General features: G+C 41.3%; 1 protein-coding gene and 1 long non-coding RNA gene across 3 annotated transcripts in view; one reads left to right on the forward strand and one right to left on the reverse strand.

Annotated features, from left to right (window-relative positions):
• SLC35F1 (solute carrier family 35 member F1) overlaps nucleotides 1-19,998 on the reverse strand; it is a 257,831-nt gene that overhangs the window by 58,363 nt on the left and 179,470 nt on the right. The window lies entirely within an intron of this gene.
• The window catches only part of LOC308064697, a 48,553-nt gene continuing 30,452 nt past the window's right edge, over nucleotides 1,898-19,998 (forward strand). The window contains exon 1 of the long non-coding RNA XR_013928492.1: nucleotides 1,898-19,966. This is a non-coding gene — a long non-coding RNA (uncharacterized lncRNA). The remainder of the gene's footprint in view (nucleotides 19,967-19,998) is intronic.

Here is a 19,998-nt window from a genome sequence, read left to right on the forward strand (position 1 = left end):
GGGTGGCTGGAAAGCTGCCCAGAAGAAAAGGACCTGGGGGTGTTGGTTGACAGCCGGCTTAACACGAGCCAGCAGTGTGCCCAGGTGGCCATGAAGACCAACAGCATCCTGGCTTGTATCAGTGTGGCCAGCAGGACTAGGGAAGTGACTGTCCCCCTGTACTGGGCACTGGTGAGGCTGCATCTCAAATACTGTGTGCAGTTTTGGGCCCCTCACTGCAAGAAAGACACTGAGGTGCTGGAGCGTGTCCAGAGAAGGGCAATGAAGCTGGTGAAGGCTCCAGAGAGCAAGTCTTACAAGGAGCAGCTGAGGGAACTGGGACTGTTTAGCCTGGAGAAAAGGAGGCTCAGGGGAGACCTTGTCATTCTCTACAACTAGCTGGAAGGAAGCTGTAGTGAGGTGGGTGTTGGTCCCTTCTCCCAAGTAACAAGTGATAGGACAAGAGGAGATGGCCTCAAGTAGTGCCAGGAGAGGTTTAGTTTGGATATTAGGGAAAATTTATTCACCAAAAGGGTGATCCAGCATTGGAACAGGCTGCCCAGGGAAGTGGTAGAGTCACCATCCCTGGAGGTATTTAAAAGATGTGTAGATGTGGCATTCAGGGACATAGTTTAAGTGGTGAACTTGGCGTTGCTAGATTAACTGTTGGACTCCATGATCTTAAAGGTCTTTTCCAACATAAATGATTCTATGAAAAGCAATGTACAATTAACATTGTTAGCTGGGGGACTGTTACTTGTTTGCTGCTCTCTATTTCTTTGGCATTGTCATCAAATTCATAGAAGTGAATTAATTGTTCCTAAAGTGGGAGACTTTCTGGGCAGAAAAACAGGAGAAAGAAGATGACCATCTGCAATAAGTGCCACCCAGTGCTGTGCACAAATCAAAGAAGAGGCAGGTGGATTGCTGGTTTTGACATGGGGCTGAAAGAAAGCCACCGTATTCAAATGTCACACTTTTGCAAGAGTGACCCAGTAGAAGGCAACAGTGGAAGACAGCCTGAAGAAGGCTTGGGCTGCCAGCAGGACAGGACCTTTGGACAGCAGTCACAGGTGGCATGCTCAGTGAATTCAGATGACAAGGAGAAGGGAAACAGGAGTTAGAGAGGTAAGTGGGAAGCCTTGACTTAACTTGGGAAGACCAAAATGAGAAGCAGAGGGAATCAAGAGCTTCCTTCTTCATTCAAAAGTCTACATCCTGAATAGAAACAAACACCACCTTTGCATAAAAACTGGGGGGGGGGGGGGGGGGGGGGAGGGGGTGGAAATACCACAGATTAAAAAACCCCAACCAACCAAAACCTAAACCAGAAATTTTTTTTTTTTTTTTTTTTTTATTTAGCTTGATGACAACTCAAAGCAAATGAATTATTGAAGTCTTTTGAATTGGAAGCATTGTAGGCCAGAAGGACCAAACATACATGCCTACACCTGAACTAGCTGGTAAGGTGTTTTTAAAGCTTTTTTTTTTTTTCACCTAACATATTCCGGCTGAATTGCTTAGGATGAGATAACCAGTATTTTGAAAATAAACATCTCTCCTACTGAATGTAAAGGGAAGAGAGATTATGCCAGATCATGTGTTTTTGTTATTATTTCAATAGGACTGGGACTATGGTTTAATATTTTTTTATATGACTGGCTGGAAACCTTAAAGTGTGCAGGTTAGCTTAAAGGAAACATTTCCAGTGAGCCAAAGCAAAATATTGACACTGGTGAACTTGCATTTATGTGAGTGCACAGAGTAATGTCATCTTTAGGCACTGCCATCTTTTGATGGAGATCCCCTTTCAAAAAACAAACCCCTACCTTCTCGTCAGCAGTACTCAAGCTTTTGAAAATGTATTCAGTCTAATTCAAATGTAACAGATTTAAAAGCAACTTGGATATTGAGAATGTTTCAAGATTCAGAAGTCTAACATACCGTTAACACTGATAAATACACACACACATATACAAACACACCCCTCTTTGCCCTTTCTAGAAGGATAGGTTTAGGCTTTACATTTTTTACTAATTTTGCAATGAGACACATGCTGGAAAGTATATACAGAGGAGCCCTCGCTGTTTGGAAAAAAGTTACATCTTTGCCTCTGCCGGCTCAAATTAAAAAACAACAAACAAGCTGTTCTTACAAGAGATGATTTTACATCATATAATAAGGAATTACCCCTGGGGGTTTACAAATTAAAAATAAATTAGAGAGAAAATTAAATGAGGCTTTAGCTGTGCAGTGTCTACCAAAAATACATACATATATGTGCAAAACCCTTTTCACACTCACCCACACAGCCTCAGAGGTGCAATAATAAAACCCCAACAGCCGTTAAGACAGCAAAGTCCCAATTATTTGTGTATGGGCTTGGGACACAGGTAGAATAACAGCACTGCTAGACCAGAAAATAAGCATATTGCTTCTCTTTCATCTGCTGCAGTTGCTGTCTTTTGATTCAGATGACAATTTGCTATTTAGATCAAGATCATCAAAGGAGCTGTGCTCTCCTGCTTCACAGAGCTCAGCAGAAGAGATCTAAATGTATGCAGGAGATTTGCAAGGGGGAAGGAAGCATGAAGAGCCTGGAGGGCTGCTGGGCACGCTGGTCCTTCCCTGCCTCTAACAGGAATGCCAGTCAAGTGGTACACAGTAAAGAACTAAAAATCTCACAGAGGAGGAAGATTACACGAAAATTTACTTTCTATCACCTTCTTCAAAAAAGAATCTCAGTTACAAAGCACAGTTACAGGATAATTGTTTCTTTTCTGTTTTCATCCATTATAGCAATTCTTGCAGATACCGAACTTCATTGCTTCTCTACAGACTTTGTAATCATCCAGCACTGCTGCAGGACCAGGGGAAGGAGGCAGTCAAATGGGGTAACAGCGTGTAGGCATAACACAGATCCTCTGTGTATTACTATGCCAAGAGGCTCCCATGTCTGAACAATAGAACTTTGCTGGTCTCCTCCTTGGCCAAGTTGCTAATTCAGGGGACTTAAAGCCTGTTGTAGAAGGCTTTCAGCTCTCCACAAATCTCAGAACTGTCCCTCTTCTATGTAACTTCAAATCCTCTGACCCAAAATCATTTCTTATTTTCTCATATCTACCTGTATTACTGATGACTACTTTATGGTAATACTTGCCTAAAGGCAAGACACCACCACTTCTTAATTATTTAAGCAATAGAGAAAACGTTCTTACAGGAACGTTCCTCCAGTCTGGCTTCACAAAACACCTGGATATACTCTGTTCACCTTACGGATGACTGCTTATAGGCTGCACTGCTTTTGTCCTATACCATGTTTTCAGTAAGCCTTTTGGGATGCTAGATAATCTCAGCTCCTTTTGCCTCCCCAGAACATCTGATCTTATCCAGAGCTCCTTTCTGCTCCCTCTCCCACAGTAGGAAAACTGCATAACCCACAGACATGCTGCCGGTGTAACAGCACCGAATCGCTGCTGCAAGCAGCTCATGTGCTCCAGCTGCTGGCCGTGTGTTCCTGCCGCCTGCCTGGTGCCCGTAGGGCTGCACGGTGAGCCAGGGCAAGGAACTACCTGGAAACAAAGATTTTGGGTTTTCAGATCAATTTTCAGACTGTGTCCTGAGCAGTGTGTTCCCAATTTAATGTTAGTCCTGTGGGAGGTGAGAACCAAGTAACTGGACCCAGGCCAGAGACATCTGCCTCTCCAACGCAGGCTGAATCATGCATGCATCCTATCCATCGCAGGGCAGCAGCAGTCACTGAATAAACCCAGCAGCCATCACCACCACCCTTGCTGTAGATACGCAGTGTACAATGAGGCTGCAGGTCTTCCTGCTGTGCGTGTTGGAGCAAACCTGCAATGGGTCGTGCTGCTGAGGTGGAACACAGTCAGAGGGCTCCAGCTGGCATATGTGCCTTGCTAGGGGTCAGCTGTGTCATGGCAATGCATTTTCACCTACTCAGGAAGTAAATCTTATTTGCCAGTCACAATCAACAGGATTTTTCAGTTTTGAAGGGGTTCTATTTCTTTTTGTTGTCTGTTTCAACTCCCTAATGTTCAAATATCTACCTATCATGCTAACATTTATTTGTCTGGCAGTTTTTGAAAAGGTACTTTATATAACCCTTGACCACCAGATTATTTTAGGAGGAACACAAACTGAAGGTAAGGTTTGTACCTTTTCTGGCTGCTACTTTCATCATTTTGAGCCTCCTCTTTTCCATAATAAGCTTAGTCTATTAACATGTCATAACGTAGCTTTCAAGTTACTATATTACAGGCTCACCTGAAGTATTTAGACTTGTTATTTCCTTTAAGAGATTTTGCAGATCAGTCTGGTTCAACCCTGGCTGTAAATCATAATAGCTGAAGTCAGATCTAGGAATCTGAACATGCATTTTCATAAAACATGAAAAGATTATTTTCTAGTGCCTTTTTTTTTATCTACCCTAAGCTCTGTGGTTAGATCTGATAATCTTCAGCTGTCTTCTTATTTCATTAGATTACTGGTCATACAACTTCCTTTTATGAGTAACTTACAACTAAAACTGCAACAATAAAGTAGTTGGCAATTTTGCTGATGCCTCAGTTTCTCTCTACCTGCCCTCCCACCGTGTCACATACAGTTTTTCCCTCGGTGGCTGACACAGTGCTGTATGTTACTGCAAGAAACAGACCACGTGTAAGACCTGAAGAAAGCTCTGAACAGTGCACTGTTTCAAAAACTAGATCTCCAAACTCCAAGCACTTTAAAATGTCAAGGTAAAAAACACTGTGATGTTGCCAGCACACAAATTTTTCATTTAAGTTGCTTTATCTACCAGGCTAAACCTAGGTAAGCACCTTTCCTGAAATGGCAGATTGTGTCCTGGGAGAAGCACCTGTGCCTCTGTAATGTGGAGGGACATGAGCACACCGAGAAGGCGAAGCTTTCCCTCAAACTTGAGATTTTATTATGTTCTCATATCTTCATGCACAAAAAGATTTCTGATCTACAGTACTCTCAGACGTAAGTTATCTCTGAGCTAACACTGTAGTCTTCCAACTTTTGGAGTTAAACCTGGCTAAGTCTCACATGAAACAGGCAGCTGGATGAGATGATCATTGTAGGTCCCTTCCAACTGAAGTAGTCTATTCTATTCTAAAACGGTACTATTCCTTTACTCTGTAAGCTCTCCAGTCAGGCCCCTTTTTTCATAGTTTATCCTATTTTATCTAGTATGAAGCTACTTACAGCACTGCAAAGAAAGGTTTTCATAAGAAAAAAAAAATATCTCATTTTCGAATTTACCAGAGTGCTAGTGAAATTAAAGAAATCTGTATATATCTCCATTATGTCATTTATAAATGTGTAATTTGTGTGAATAATTTATCCTACTGGATAATCTTGGGCATGTTAATCCTATTCAAAAGACTTACTTAAAGTCAAATAATCTTAGAAGAAATAATGTTCATTGTTTAAGGCAGATGAATCAGGGTATGTGAGCTTCCCTTTTGTTTTTTCCTTCCCTTCTCCTTTCATCAATGCCATTACAAAAGGTTGGTCCAGCCACCTACTCACTCTGTGACATTTTTTCCTCCAGCAGATAGACATGAATAATGAATTATCTAATTATTCATGATTCCTATAAAGTTTATTCCCCAAAGCATGAGATTTTCCTGAGATAGTGAAACAAAACAAAAAAAAAGGGACAAAAAGACACAATGTAAATTGTTGTTACTACTAACCACCCATAGATCAAGCAGATCCAACTGCAGCTGAATTTCTAGCTTTGTCTTTGGAAGACAATAAGAACAAGGAAGTCAAGGAGTGTGTATCTTTATCTGTTCCCCATCAGTAACATTTGAACACCCTGAACCAATTTAAATCTAATCTGACACAGAGTGCAAAGATATTAGCTCCTACAGGTTTATTGTGAGTAGGTAACTGAGTAGAAGAGAGAAAATCTAACATTGCCACCACTATGTACAGGCTTGGAGGTAAACCTGCTACTTATTAGACACCAGAGTCTGGACTCTGCATCTCCTTAGGCACCAGCTCATACAATACGAGACATCAATCCCTAAGAGATTAGGCGACGCCAGTTCTGGGGCTCATCAAACTACTACATAACAGCAGATACCGGCATGAAATATGAGCAAAGACTGTATATAACATGTGGGAAACATGAAGGAGAACCTACTTTTTACAGACTATGAAACCTAAAGGTATCTATTAAGAAAGAAATCTGTCTGCTGGTGACTGCTGCAACAAGGCTTTTACCATCGATCAGATTCTACTGTCCATGCTGTTTCTCCTTCCTCCAGAGGTCAGACCACACTGATCTCCTCCATCACAACCCCTCTCCCACCATCCTCAGGGCTATTTAACTACTTAGTGGAACAAGCTACACCTGCACATCATCCATGTCAATCAACCCACTGCCTTGGAGGCAAGGCCACAGCTGCATGTTATCAATGCCCATCAACCCACTGCCTTCAGTCCTCTACAGGTGACTACCAAGAGGCTAGTACTACTAGGAGGAAAAAGGCTATTGGTGTATAACTGAAAACAGGAGTGTTGTCTTTCATGGTTTGAACACAAAGGGCACACACACTCCAATACTGTGAATTTTTTTTTTGTTTAGCAACAACTAAACTAACATTTTAAAGAGCATTTTAAAGAGAATAAGATGGGAAGCCAATGCTAAAGAAGCACTGCTGATAGAATTAAAACTTAACCTGGAATTAATACTGTTAACTGCAAATACATACAATCCTAACCCCCAGCACTATTTCATGCCATTGTCCAGGGTCAAGGGGAGGGCTGAAGAATTCAGAACACGTTAGGGCTGGCTGGCTCAGGATAAATATGGCTTTACAAATGCTCCATGATCTCTAGAGGTATTTCAGTATTCTTCTGTGTTAAGATGCTGCAAACATGCACTCAGTCCTCTTGGAGTATCTATTTGCGGTAGCAGCCGTGGGAAAAGCTAGCAGAGTTATTCCCCTTCTGGGACTTTCCTCACACCACTGTCGGTGAACTGCAAGAAGGTTTGCTAAACTTCCAAATTAAATATTAAATATTATCCCTGGAGGAATATAGAAGCTTTGGGAATGGGTTACAGTAAAAGCCTTACACCAGAACAATCACAGATTATATGGAAATGCCACTAATTACTCACGAAGCAGAAAATGTAGAAGGCTACTAAGTGGCTAAAGCAGCTATGGGGCCGGTCCAGGACACTTCTTGTCTCCATGGTGACCAGCAGCACAGGCTCAAGAGAAGCCTGCAAGACACACCAACCCATTGTGGGTCCTTCATTGTTGGCCACAGCATGAGCACCTTGTTTTATGCATGGCAGTAATTCCAAAAGTCATGAGTAAACCCAGTTAAGAATAGAGAAAATGCAGGCATGAGCACACAGAAATATGCGAAACACACGGCTTCAAATAATACCCAGAGCTGACAAATTCAATAATTTGCCTATTTCATGATACTTTCAGGAGTCATACATATAAAAATCTCAATGTTGCATCTATAATGACCAAAAGTACTTAAAACCCCACCTGTTTATATCCTTTGCAACATGACTACTGATGTGTGTTACTAAAAGCATAAAACATCACTGAACCGTTCTAATTAATTGCCCTAATCACATAGCTACCACATCAACTAGACATTTATAGGCAATTCTGCTGAAGAAACTGTCTGTTTGTTGTCACATAATCCTGAGTGAGTTACCCAGAATGACCATTAAGATTAGAAATCAGGCCAGATGTTTTTTAGATGATGAGTTGTTTGGAGCAGGTGATATTTTGTTGCATACCTGTTGTGTACCTAAAACAAGAGTCTCGATACGACCTTTGGAAATTTAGCAATATTAGGATCAGATAAATGGATGAGCACTATGTAACCATATATCTACATAAAGGAGCAAGCAATCTGGGAGACAACAGAACGATGGAGAGCAGCCCTCTATCCTGGGTAGTCACTGAGCATGCACTTCTCTCCTCCTGAGCTGACAGAACTGGGCTAGAAAAACTTTGCAATGCAGTCAGGTCTGTAGTATTTCTGACAAGTGCAGTGCAGATTTTCCATGATTCAAACTCTGTAACAAGACAACTCACAGATTTATGAAGCACCTCTAGCACATGTATAGTCAGAGTAGTGTGTTTTTGTGTATTTTTTGCCAGCTTTCACAAGCACAGTTGTCAGGACTAGCACATAAGTGCAGTCATACCCAGAAAGGTGGAGAGCCGTGCAAGCTGATGCAATATAGTTCAGACATTGTTTTGCTCTAGATAGGAACATTAATTAAATGTTCAGTGTGTACCATCTTAGCCTCAATAAATCAGTTAAAGCAGCTTTGTAGCAGGGACTGAACCTCACCTGGTCTTTTTGAGCAAAATAATGACTGACATACAAAGCGATAACTGAGATCTACAGACAAAGGAAATTTTGTGTCCCTTCCTAGTGGAAGCCTAAGCTAGTCTTAAATGGCAGTCTAGTCTTAAGCCAGTCCATGAAGTCTGAAAAACACAGATTCTAATTACTGTAGCCGTGCATCTGAAATAATGAAGAGATTGAGAGTGGGACTGATAAGCAGCTAGATGCTATGCTAGCAAGCTGAAGGTCTGCAGTCCTCCAAAAGTCTGGCAAAAATTACCTGCAGTGGGATGTATAAACCGAGAGGTATTCAGTCAGTGCTATTCCAACCGGAATCATGTATCTAGTACTGCTGATGATTGGAGATTGTGCACATCTGTCAGGTATTGAAAAAGTAATTAACTGAAGATAACATGTTTTATATTTCCATGGTAGAAGGTGATAGCCAACAAAACTATGATAGAGAAATCCAGGATCTCATCAAATACATACAATAAAATGATGTAGTTTAGATCCTCAGTTACCATGTAGCAGGAGAGCTAATGCCACTGTGCTGCTGCTTAATCCATGACAAACTAGTATTACACTTGCTACTTGCTATAGTGCCCTAGTAAGAAAAACTCCAGTAATTCATCCAGTATGAAACTGACTGTGCATCTTGGAAAAGCCAAGTGTGGTTTTAGGAAGAGCTAGTGCTAAGGGCAGAATCTGGAGTCAGCACATAAGCAGGTGCTTTCCACAACAGTGGTTTGGTGCCCATTGGGGTCCAGTCTCAATAGAGCTGGGAGTCCTGGCAGAGCAAGAAGAGATCAGCGGGAGAGGCAGCCAATACCCCTGTTTTGGCTTCAGGATAAATGCAAGTATATTGCTACGGTGTATTAAGATGCCTCTTGAGATAATCAGTGCTCAGTGCTTGCCATTTCTGCATCACTTTCTGTAAACTCTCCTGCATGGTGTGGTACTGAATCATACGGTGCTCAGCAGGGTGCACTCAAAGTTAAAAATCTTACACTCGTCCTCACCAAGAATTCAAGAGAATATGTATCTGAAAACACCAATGAAAGGTAGGCAATCCTGACAAAACAGCTGTGAGAAGCAACTGCTCCTCTCTTGATCCCAGCTGACTGCCACACTGCTCAAAAAATCTCCATCAATAAAAAAGCAGTGATACTTGCAATGAGCAACCTTATTATAGAAAAGCATTTCCTTTACACGAATCCTGATTTATAAGCAAATCGCTGATAGATACCTCACTGGCATTATCTTACCATTAACAGTAATTGCCACAGCAGCCTTTCCACAACACTGAGAAATAACACCTAATTAGAAATATGCCCCAGTCCTTTTTTAGGAAAATAAATACTAATGTGTTGGGAAGATATTCTGGCCGATAACTGCAACATGAAGTTCTATAATGTGAAACTGCAGGGTCAGAGGAACTTACACCATGTGCAATTAATATCCAAGCAGAAATTCCATCAACTGATGAAGTACCCAACCATTAATGTGTGAATTATGACCATCTATCACAGCTACAGGATGCCCCCTTACACATCCAGCTGGTTAGTTACATCAACAAAACCTTCACCATCTTGCCATCTATCATTTTATTCAGGAGCATAGTTTCCCGTGCTTACAAGCACGCATACCCGGCTCAGACACTACTGATATTCTTTGACAATTTCATCAATCTGGTTGTGAAAGAGTTACGGTTTTTCTCCCTTTCCCCCATCCCAAAGCTGAAACCCAGGAGCAGTACAGTCATGCAACAACTGTTCAGCACATGAAAGGGAGTCAGTGCACCTTCTTAGCACAAGATGCTGTTAAAACTGACAGAGCGCTGAGGGCTGCAGAGCACAGAGCGAGCACATTTTTGATATGTTATATACAAGTGTTGTACTGATGCATCCAATACTGAGCAATGCATCAGCACAATGCTTCAAGAAACCATCCCAAAAGTAGAGGTCACCTTACCAATCCCATCTCTCAGAAAACTCATGAGCACAAGCAGAATGAAGATTCTATCACACAGGATCAAGCAGTCAGAAAGCCTGAGTAGGCTGTCTGACCCTCTCAGAGAAGAGACGTTACCTCAGTTTCAGTGTGGAAGACTCAAACATCACAAAGGTCGTGATGGGTAAGTATGAAACCTTGTTTGCCAGCAACAGTAAAGCAGCCCCAGACTGTGAGAGAAGTAGAATAAAAAGCTTTTGGGAAATGCGGTTAATATAGTAATTCCCATAAAACGCCAGGTGCCATCTAGCATCAAGAAAACCTTCTTGTAAAGAAAAGCTGGATGGAATTTTTTCAGTGGAAGACAATTCACAGGTGATAAATCTGCACATGAACTCGATGGGAAAAGTAGCAGCTGCTGCTGATCCCTGAATCACAGAAGGGAAAGCTGAGACTCAAAAAAGAATGAAGGCACCACTGAACATCCCATAACTGGTCCCATTCTTTGATACACATTCACAATTTTTAAAAATTATGACCTTGATCTTCTGCAGCCTTGTCCCCAGTGAGCGAAGCCTGGGTGAAGATGAGTTACACCTTCTTTGTCCAGTGTGCTAATGGATCTGTGAAGTGCATAACAGCAAAGAATCAGAGCTCTCTGCAATGTGGAAGCAGCAGTAGGTGTCTCAACTTACCTCCTCTATAGCAGATCTATAAATTGTTAAATGTATTTCTGCTGTGAAGGCTCAGCCCTCCCAGCAACTTTACAACTGAGACTAGCTATGTAACATGAGCACAGGTTTCAAGTGAAATTTATGCAGGACAGCCCAGGTGAACCAGATTCTTTGGGATGCTCACACAGTTGTGGGTTTCTAGTTGCAAGCACCAGGATGAGCTCTTCTAGTGAGAAACTCCCAAGAAGCAATTACTATTTGATGGCATAAAATTCACCATGCCAGACAGATGGCAAAGGAAGAGAATGAAGGTAGCACTTGGACATAACCATGATGCTTGGCCATATGCATTCACCTGTTAAAACCACACATGCAGTACCTGCACAGGAAGGGGGCTTATCTACTTTGCTAGCCATGATGTTAGGCTTACACAAGAAGTTGAAATACCCTATAAAGATCTGTGAGCCACTGTGATTTATAGGCTGACCATAAGATCATCAATCTCCAAGCAAGTATTGTAGCCAACTATAGCCACAAGTGCATTAGTAGAAGCTCAAAAAGCCCTTCTTTTTGTTTTCCTGCACTCCATTCCTCTTTCTTGCTCTCAAGATTTTCATGGAAAGCCACAGGCAGCCTTTCCATGGTCTTATGGAGTGGGTCAATTTGTCATTATGCTCTTTACCATCTCCATGTGTATGAAATAACACACACATACCTTCGGTAATTTCAGCCTGTCAATAATCAGCATTTGCATAAAAGATCTTTGCTACTCCTAAGTGAGCTAGAAGACAACTCCGAAGGGATGATGATTTAGGCCTGTTTATGAGGTTAATAACAAGCTGATTAGCTTTTAGGCATACAGATTGAGCTTTGTTTTCTAGATATGAGTACATAATAAGCCATTTTTTGTTTAAAAAATGGAAACCATCAGTGTGCTCTTGTGTTGTGTTGGCAAAAGGCTGCAAAGCTCTCCTGACACCCTCTCTTTTTATTTTTTGGTCTCTCCTTATGCCTTGCTCTATTTAATGTTGCTGGAGAGGAATGCATAATATTTGGGCATAAAAATACACAAATTCTCCTTTAGGAGATGATGTTACTTTGGATAGAATACATCAGTATAGTTCATCAACATCAGGGCTACGGTATTACGTGATTACATATCTCACCTTTACATTTGTATCCAACACACCCATTACAGACATCATCCTGGAAAAACAGCTTTAAAAAAACAAACAAACAAAACCATCCAATATGTTGGTCCAGGAAAGCATACCCTAAGAAGTGAGCAAGTTGTACATAAACATGTATGTCACAACCACACCTATTCAGATTTATTCCCTGGAACTTACATGCCACACAAACAATACCATATGCAGATATTCTCTTGTGCACTAGTTTAGTCAAGATATTAAACTACATACTCATCTACTGCCAAATTCTGAGTTTCTTAAATGTGTAAGATCCATAATAACTATTCAGATCTTCTGTGATCTTACACACTTCCTCTAAAAAATTCCTGCTTCAAAATAAATGATTGCATTTATAATTGCTTACCAGTTTACATAATTTGCAAATAGGGAAGGCTGAAAAAATCTTCCTGGGATTCAGATTTCTGCATCAATTTCACCAGACAAAAAGCAATAAAATTTGCTTAGACAAAATGAACATTTTTAAATGAAAATTGAATATTATCTCCAGTGAGATGTAAAAAAATTTGCACTGGAATTCTCATAGATCTGTTTTACAAGTTTGAGATTTCATTTTGATTTTTAGTCAATTAATTTTTCATGTTTTCATTATTTATATACTTCTAAATAATTTCATAGAAATTCAGAAGTGAAGTGAACTGATGGACTCATGGTCTGATATTTGTGATACATAACCTAACAACAGAGTAGTTGAAATACTTCATATTTTTACTGCATGATATTTTTTAATAAATCATAGAATAAAGAGACACTTTGATTCCAAAAAGAAGATAAGCTTCCCTTAAATGGTATCAAAATAACCTAAAATGAAATAAAATAATATTCTAATAATAATAATAATATTATTAGTCATGATGTAGGGAGTATATTCTGAGATGTGTCTTTTACATTCTCAGCTCTTGCTTCAAACCTGCTTACAGCGTGCAGCCCTCTGTCAGAGGGAAGGGCTAAGGTGGAAGCTTCACCCAGGCAGGAAGGGTATAATTCACAACATCATTTCTTGTTATCTTACTTTGTGATATCATATATATCTTTACCTATTGCAAGTATAACGTTAAGAATTGGGACTAAATATTGGAAAGGACCCACTTCTGATAGAAGGTTTGATACCAACAGGCCTTTAACAGCTCTTGCAGTCACAGCATCCTGTGAGCTGGAAACACACATGCAGATGTTTCCAAGTGTCAGTTTGATTTGCATTCTGGAAAACTCCAGCATTCAAATGCAAAATACCGCCCCAAATAATTATGCTTTCTCCCTCTTCTTCCTGTTCACCTCCTGTACTCTCTCCCCCTTTGTACTTTTTTCCCTTCATGTCCACTGCAGCTTTGCCTTTGCTTTTGCAACCTGTTTTGCTAGATTCAAATCAAATGTATCCTATATTCACATGCCTGCCCTTGTGGTCAGCCTGAGGCAATTCAGGCTAGCACCTTCCACCACACCGTCATTTGACTGTCTCCAGCACGAAGCAGCACCAGCCTTAAGCCAGACATTTTATTTTCTGTGTCAGGAGCTGGCATATGGCTTTATGGTCATACACACAAACCCAGCAGATTTACCTGTCTCCAACTGAAAAGACAGAGCCAGCTGGGTCCAGCTTCTACAAAAGCAGAGGGAAAGCAGCCACTGAGCTTCTGGTTCAAAGGACTAAACGCAATGAACACCTTCTGGCCTGGTGCACACCGTATATGCACACGGTTTCATGCAAGTATTTACTTTCTTCCTAGTCCCCTCTAAAATCATTTTAGATGAGATTACGTTGTCCTCCAACATTCCAATAGTAGGAATTATGCTGAGCACAGTAACTATGGATTACTCCCCACACGATGTGATTACACATTTGATCCCCTACACGCTATACATATACACACACAAACAAGAGCACCACGGGCACAATTACTCACCCAAAGAAAACAAGCACAAGCTGCTTCACTTTCAGTACTTCTGTAATTCTAACTCTCAGCTATTGGATTTGAATAGTTTAGTTTATACTATTGTCTTTTCCTCTCAAAACTACCTGTCATGGAGCCGTCTCTTCTCTTGGTCAGTGCTCATCTGAAGTAGCTGCAGCTGGGAGACAGGGAGGAGCAAGTGTGTATGTACCTCTGTGTGCACATATGTATGGATTAGCATAAGTGTACTTCTGGTGAAGGAGCTCTTCACACACATAATGCTGAGGGCATCTTCACATTTGATTCTTTTCTGTCCTTCTGCAACAACACTCATTCCTATAACACATTTCAGTGCAGCCCAGAAGCAACAGAGTACAGCAACAGCCCATACTTCGTACCCTTTACTCCTCCGCAGCTCTCCCAGCTGCTGCTCCCTCTTGTATCCCTTCTTCCTCCCCTCACTGCCATGCAGCTGATCCTCTCTCCTTTGACATTTGATAACAAGCCAGGGCCCTTTCAAACAATCAATTAAAAAAAAAAAAAAGTTTTTCAGACAGTAGGGGTCAAATGACTCAGCTACTCAAAATATCCTTAGCACCCAGAGCGACACAAAGGCTCTGGCTAATTCTGTGACCCCATCTTCCTCACCAATGCTGCTGCTCTTGAAAGGCAGAGAAAGATACTCTCAGTCCAAGCAAAAAACTCAACATAAAAATTAGGATTTCAGTATGTCATTTTAAGAGCTGCTTCACAGATATATGTGTTTATACTCATCCCACTGCGAAATACCAGTAGCTGCTTAAAGAGCAAGATAACAAGTTGGACAATATCCCTTCCATCGCAAGCCTGCTCTCCCTTGTCTGTAGATGAGGAAACGTAAGCTGAAAAAGAAACTGCAAGACTAAGAAGTTTTAGCTGGGACCCGAGACAGGAGCATCAAGCAGGGAGAAAGCTCCTGCATAACCACGGCAGTACCCAAACACTAACCCAGCATGCCTTCAGGATTTTTATTCTTTACATTTCTACTTCAGTAAAAGGTAGTGGGTTTTCCTTTTCCCTTAATTGCTGTTTCATGCTGTAGCACGAAAACCTGGAAACCTGGGGTTTCACACACAAACTTTATTTTGATGGGAGTGAAAGGAGGTGAAGGATAGTGCCTGTGATCTGAAAGGTGTCCAGAGTGGTAATCATACAGAGAGAATTGCAACTACATTTTTTCAGCACTGCAGCATATGAATACCACTACCTTCAGCTGAACCGCACTATAACCTCCTCATATAGGTGAATGGAAGTTTTCCTATCTGGAAATGCAGACTATTCCTGTTTTGCAATCGTGCTTTTCTTGAGGCTAATCTGGACACGAGGAAAATGAGCAGGGGTGGGGGCTCAATTCTTAGACTTATGGTCTAAAAAGTAAAAATTGCTTGTTATATGTGTCTGAGAATCCTGATTGGGAACATACATGTAATGAAACCTCCTGCCAGGTGAATTTCTCAAGTCATCTGTCTGATAAATATTTGAGATTGAGGGGTTAGGCATCCTATAAGCTCTCATTTCTTTTCCACCTCCCATGTCTTGCACCCCAACATAAGGCAGAGATTAAGAAAGGGAACAAGTGCCTTCCCAAATATTGCTATGCCTGCTTTAAGTTTTACCTTTAATGTACCTCCTTGACCATCAGCCTGAGCATCAAGGTGCAATATGAACTGTTGTCATTTATAATATGAGCTGCCATTATAGCTTAGCTTCTCTTCAGAGGGACACAGTCAACTCTAACCACAAGAGTCATACATAAGAAAGGAAAAGATTGTGATGAGTGTGTTAACTTAATAACATCTTTCAAAAACCACAGAGATAATGCTCTAAAAACCCTTTTGTACTTCAAATTCTCATCAACTCTATCACTCCTAAGAGCGTTAGCCAGTCTGAGCCATTCATCATCTGTTACACTCATTTACATGCATGCTATTAGGCTTGACACTGGATAATAAGGGTTTATCCAGCAATACTTCAGGTTTTGGTGTGGTAAATCCACTCTAGGCTTTATTCTTTAAAGATTTTTTTTTTTTTTCGGGGGAGGGTGTGGGGTAGTCCTCCACCAATTGGCTTTTTTCTTGTAGCTTGCAGCAGCACTGATTTTTCAATGTAACGTAATTCTGGAAACATTGATCTTTAAGTTATTAGACTTCCTGTTCCAGCCTTGACCAGTTAATGAAAGGACCTTCTGTTTCCTTCAGAGGTGGTGTGAAAGCTATCGTACACAGGCACCACTTACTGGATCACAGACATCAATCATATTTCTAGTGTTTGGTCTATTATCACCTAACAAAGTCAGAAAACTGCCAGTTGGACCAGAAAAGATCCCAGGTCATGTATTCCCACTGGGATTCGCACCCATGTACGGTCCGATTTAGCAGCATGAACTTGCTTGTAACACATGGGTCCCCTCTGAAGAAGGTTCATCTGAATCCTTAAAAATGTTTGTGATCTGTTGTTTACTGGCTGCCTGCATTAGGCAGGTGGGGTCAGCCATGCTGTGGGCATCACCAGTGTTCACGGGTACTAAAGGCAGTTGTTTAGGCTCTGTAAATTAATTTGGTAGCAAAGAACAACATCATTTTAGGCATATGGCTGACGTTCACTTCTCAAGATAAATAACCTAATAACTATGCAGAAGACAGTTACCAGCTTCCCTTTGTGTTTTACGGAAAACAAACTTATTTTAACATTATTGTAATTATTGTAAAACCCTTCCATAAAATGTACACCAGTACATTTAACTAAGATTCAGTGAAAGACAACAGGCCATTTATCTAGCTAAATCTGCAAAATTAAAGTGTTAGCTTGTACTGACTAAATATATACAGAAACATTGAGCCTGGGCAGGGTTATTAATTATTTTTACTGCTATTAGTCTGCAGTGACATTTATGCGACCAAGAAGTGATTTCTGCCTTCTGCAGGACACAGTACTAATTTATCTGATTTTTAAGATGACGGCAGCATCACTAATGTCTGCTCCCCATCTTTCAAGAACTTGAATTCTCACAAACAGCTGCATTGGGAAGGAGTGGAGCAGAGCTGCCAGGCATGCGTGCTGGGAAGGCAGGCAGGGGCGTGAGACTGGGATTCAACAGAGTGTTTGGCCATGAAGTCAGGTATGTGGCTAACAAGAAGCCACAAATTTTCAAGTATCATCAGCACTATTTTACCCAAGAATGACTGGAAGATAAAGTTTAATTAGGTGCACATATAAACAACCATGACAATTATAATCTCTATACTACAAATTTTTCCACTTAAAGCACATTTTGCAATGCAGCTAAGGATTTCTTAACTGGGTAATTTCACAATGCCCTTAACATCACTAAGAGGAATACCAAGATTTATGGCAGCTAAGAAACACCCATATGCTGAAGCATTCAACACAGGGGATGTTGCCCATTACAGTTAAAGGTGCATGCTCTTTTTCAGTATGCTATGTGCAGGACTGTGCAAATATGGATTAACAGCAAGTTGTGATAATTCACCATTTATTTGTTACTGCATTCACAAAAATCCTGCTCCCATTTCCATGAGATGCTCTGATATATACTGTGCTGCATTTTGGTAGTAGGTTATGAAATAATTTTACTGGTGCCTGGCAGACTAATTCAGAGCAAAGGCAGAAATCAAGAGATTACCTTTTCCTGCTGCCTTGATACGGCTGCATATGTGTCCCAGGTTAAAATGCATAGCATACGTATGTTGTTCTATGTGGATAAATGTGGAGGGAGTGATCATACCCCTAACATAGGACTGAGGGTTCCTCACCTTAGTGTTCTTAAGATGACACTCATACCAGATGACACTCATACCACAGAGATGGCAGGGGGGTAGTAGGCTTTTGAGGCACCTTCATCCTCTTTCCCTGCCAGTATGTTTGAAGGAAATGGAAAAGTGATCCCAAGCTGGTTACATGCTAGATTATAAAACTGAATGGGGGAGAAAATTATCTAGTCTTTATTCTTGCCTTTTCTTTTACAACCAAGAATTAAAAATACATTTAGATTATTACACATTTGGAACTGTTATGCTAAAAGAAAAAAAGGCAAGCAAATTGCATCTGCTAGGTCAAGCTTCCCATCCCAGAAAATCACCAACCCAAATGTCACTTGTCTGTGTTGCTTCTCACAGAAGGCACGGTATGTTACATTCCCAGTGTCCGTGCATTTCTGCAGCTTGTAAATAGCTGGCTTCCCTGAACGGCTGTTGGCCAGATTTTGGGTTTCTTCCAGCACCGAAAGGCGGAGGGTAGGAGATCTCCTGCTGCTACTCTCCTTTCATTTAGAAAATGGAGAGGTTGTGTGGCTGCCAACCTGTCAGTGCAAATATGTCCCCTCTGCAGACCTTATCAGGTGAATCGCAATGTGAAAACTTTTTATATATAAATTGCTTTTCAAGGAATGCTTGACTCTTTTCAGAACAAATAAGGAAAATAATAAAATTAAGGAAATACAAAAGTAAAGAACCTGCACTGAAAGGTCACTTCAAAGGAACAGAAGTCCACACGGCTTCTTTCTCTTGTTCTCTTTCCTTCTTCACAGTTGGCACCCCGGCACCTACATGCTGCTCCCGTAAATGCAGCAGGCTTAGTCACCACAAGCCTCATCAGTGTACAATTAATTACTCCTGTTAACCAAAGCTGAAAGGCTGAAGGAACTAGAGGGCCCAGCAGATCGGTAATGGAATATCGTACTCTTATCAGTGCCAGAAGTCCACCAGCAGCCTAGGTAAGCAAAGACTCATAGCTACAAGATTTTCAGCAGCCTAGGCAGAATGATTAGCTGAGGGAGTGTCAGTCTGTAGAAGTTAACGCTTATCCTGGAAAATCACCAGCACTGTAAAGAGTATCCAGGACTGTTGGTTATATTAAACCAATATTGTTAGTTATGTTATTAATTATTAATCTCAGATATAAAAAATTGAGTGTTCTTCTGGCTCTGCCAGACGCAGCCAGTGTAATCATATGCAAATCACTCCAGTTCCTCTCAAATTCACATCTTAAAACAGATAATAATATTTGACGATAAGAGGGCTGGAGCACCTCTCTTATGAGGACAGGCTGAGAGAGCTGGGGTTGATCAGCCTGGAGAAGAGAAGACTCTGGGGAGACCTTACAGCAGCCTCCCAGTACCTAAAGGGGGTCTACAAGAAAGCTGAAGAGGGACTTTTTACAAGAACATGTAGTGATAGGACAAGGGGGAATGGCTTTAAGCTGAAAGAGGGTAGATTTAGATTAGCTATTAGGAAGAAATTCTTCACTGTGAGGGTGGTGAGGCACAGGCTGCCCAGGGAAGCTGTGGATGCCCCATCCCTGGAAGTGTTCCAGGCCAGGCTGGATGGGGCTGTGAGCAACCTGGTCTGGTGGAAGGTGTCCCTGCCCATGGCAGGGGGCTTGGAACTAGATGACCTTTAAGGTCCTTCCAACCAAAACATTCTGTGATTCTATAGCATTCCTAACTGTCCACCTTTTGCAAGCTTATCTCTCTAGGCAGGGTCCCCAGCTGCCTCTCACATTACATATGTATAGCTCCTGGAGGCTGGCACCTCTAAAAGCCACTGTAATGTTCCACAAGAAGAGACATAGCATGGAAAGGTCACACAGCTTGCACTGAAACTCTAGGGTCTCACCAGCCCTTGCTGTTTGCCAAGGGGGAACAGCTTGGGCTAGAACAGCAAAAGGATAGATTGGAGTGCTTTAGATAATTTTTTTGTTTTAAAACCAGCTGACTCTGAAAAGCACTGTCCTTGGCTGCTGGAAAAAGCTGTTGGGACAGCCACCAAATTGTTATTAGTTCTCTCCAAGGATTGATAGAGCTTGAGGGAATGCAATGCAAAGATTGGTGACAGTGACACAGATTTGTCAAAAACAAACTGTGTA

Source organism: Falco punctatus, assembly GCF_963210335.1.
Source record: "Falco punctatus genome assembly, chromosome: 5".
Taxonomy (NCBI): domain Eukaryota; kingdom Metazoa; phylum Chordata; class Aves; order Falconiformes; family Falconidae; genus Falco; species Falco punctatus.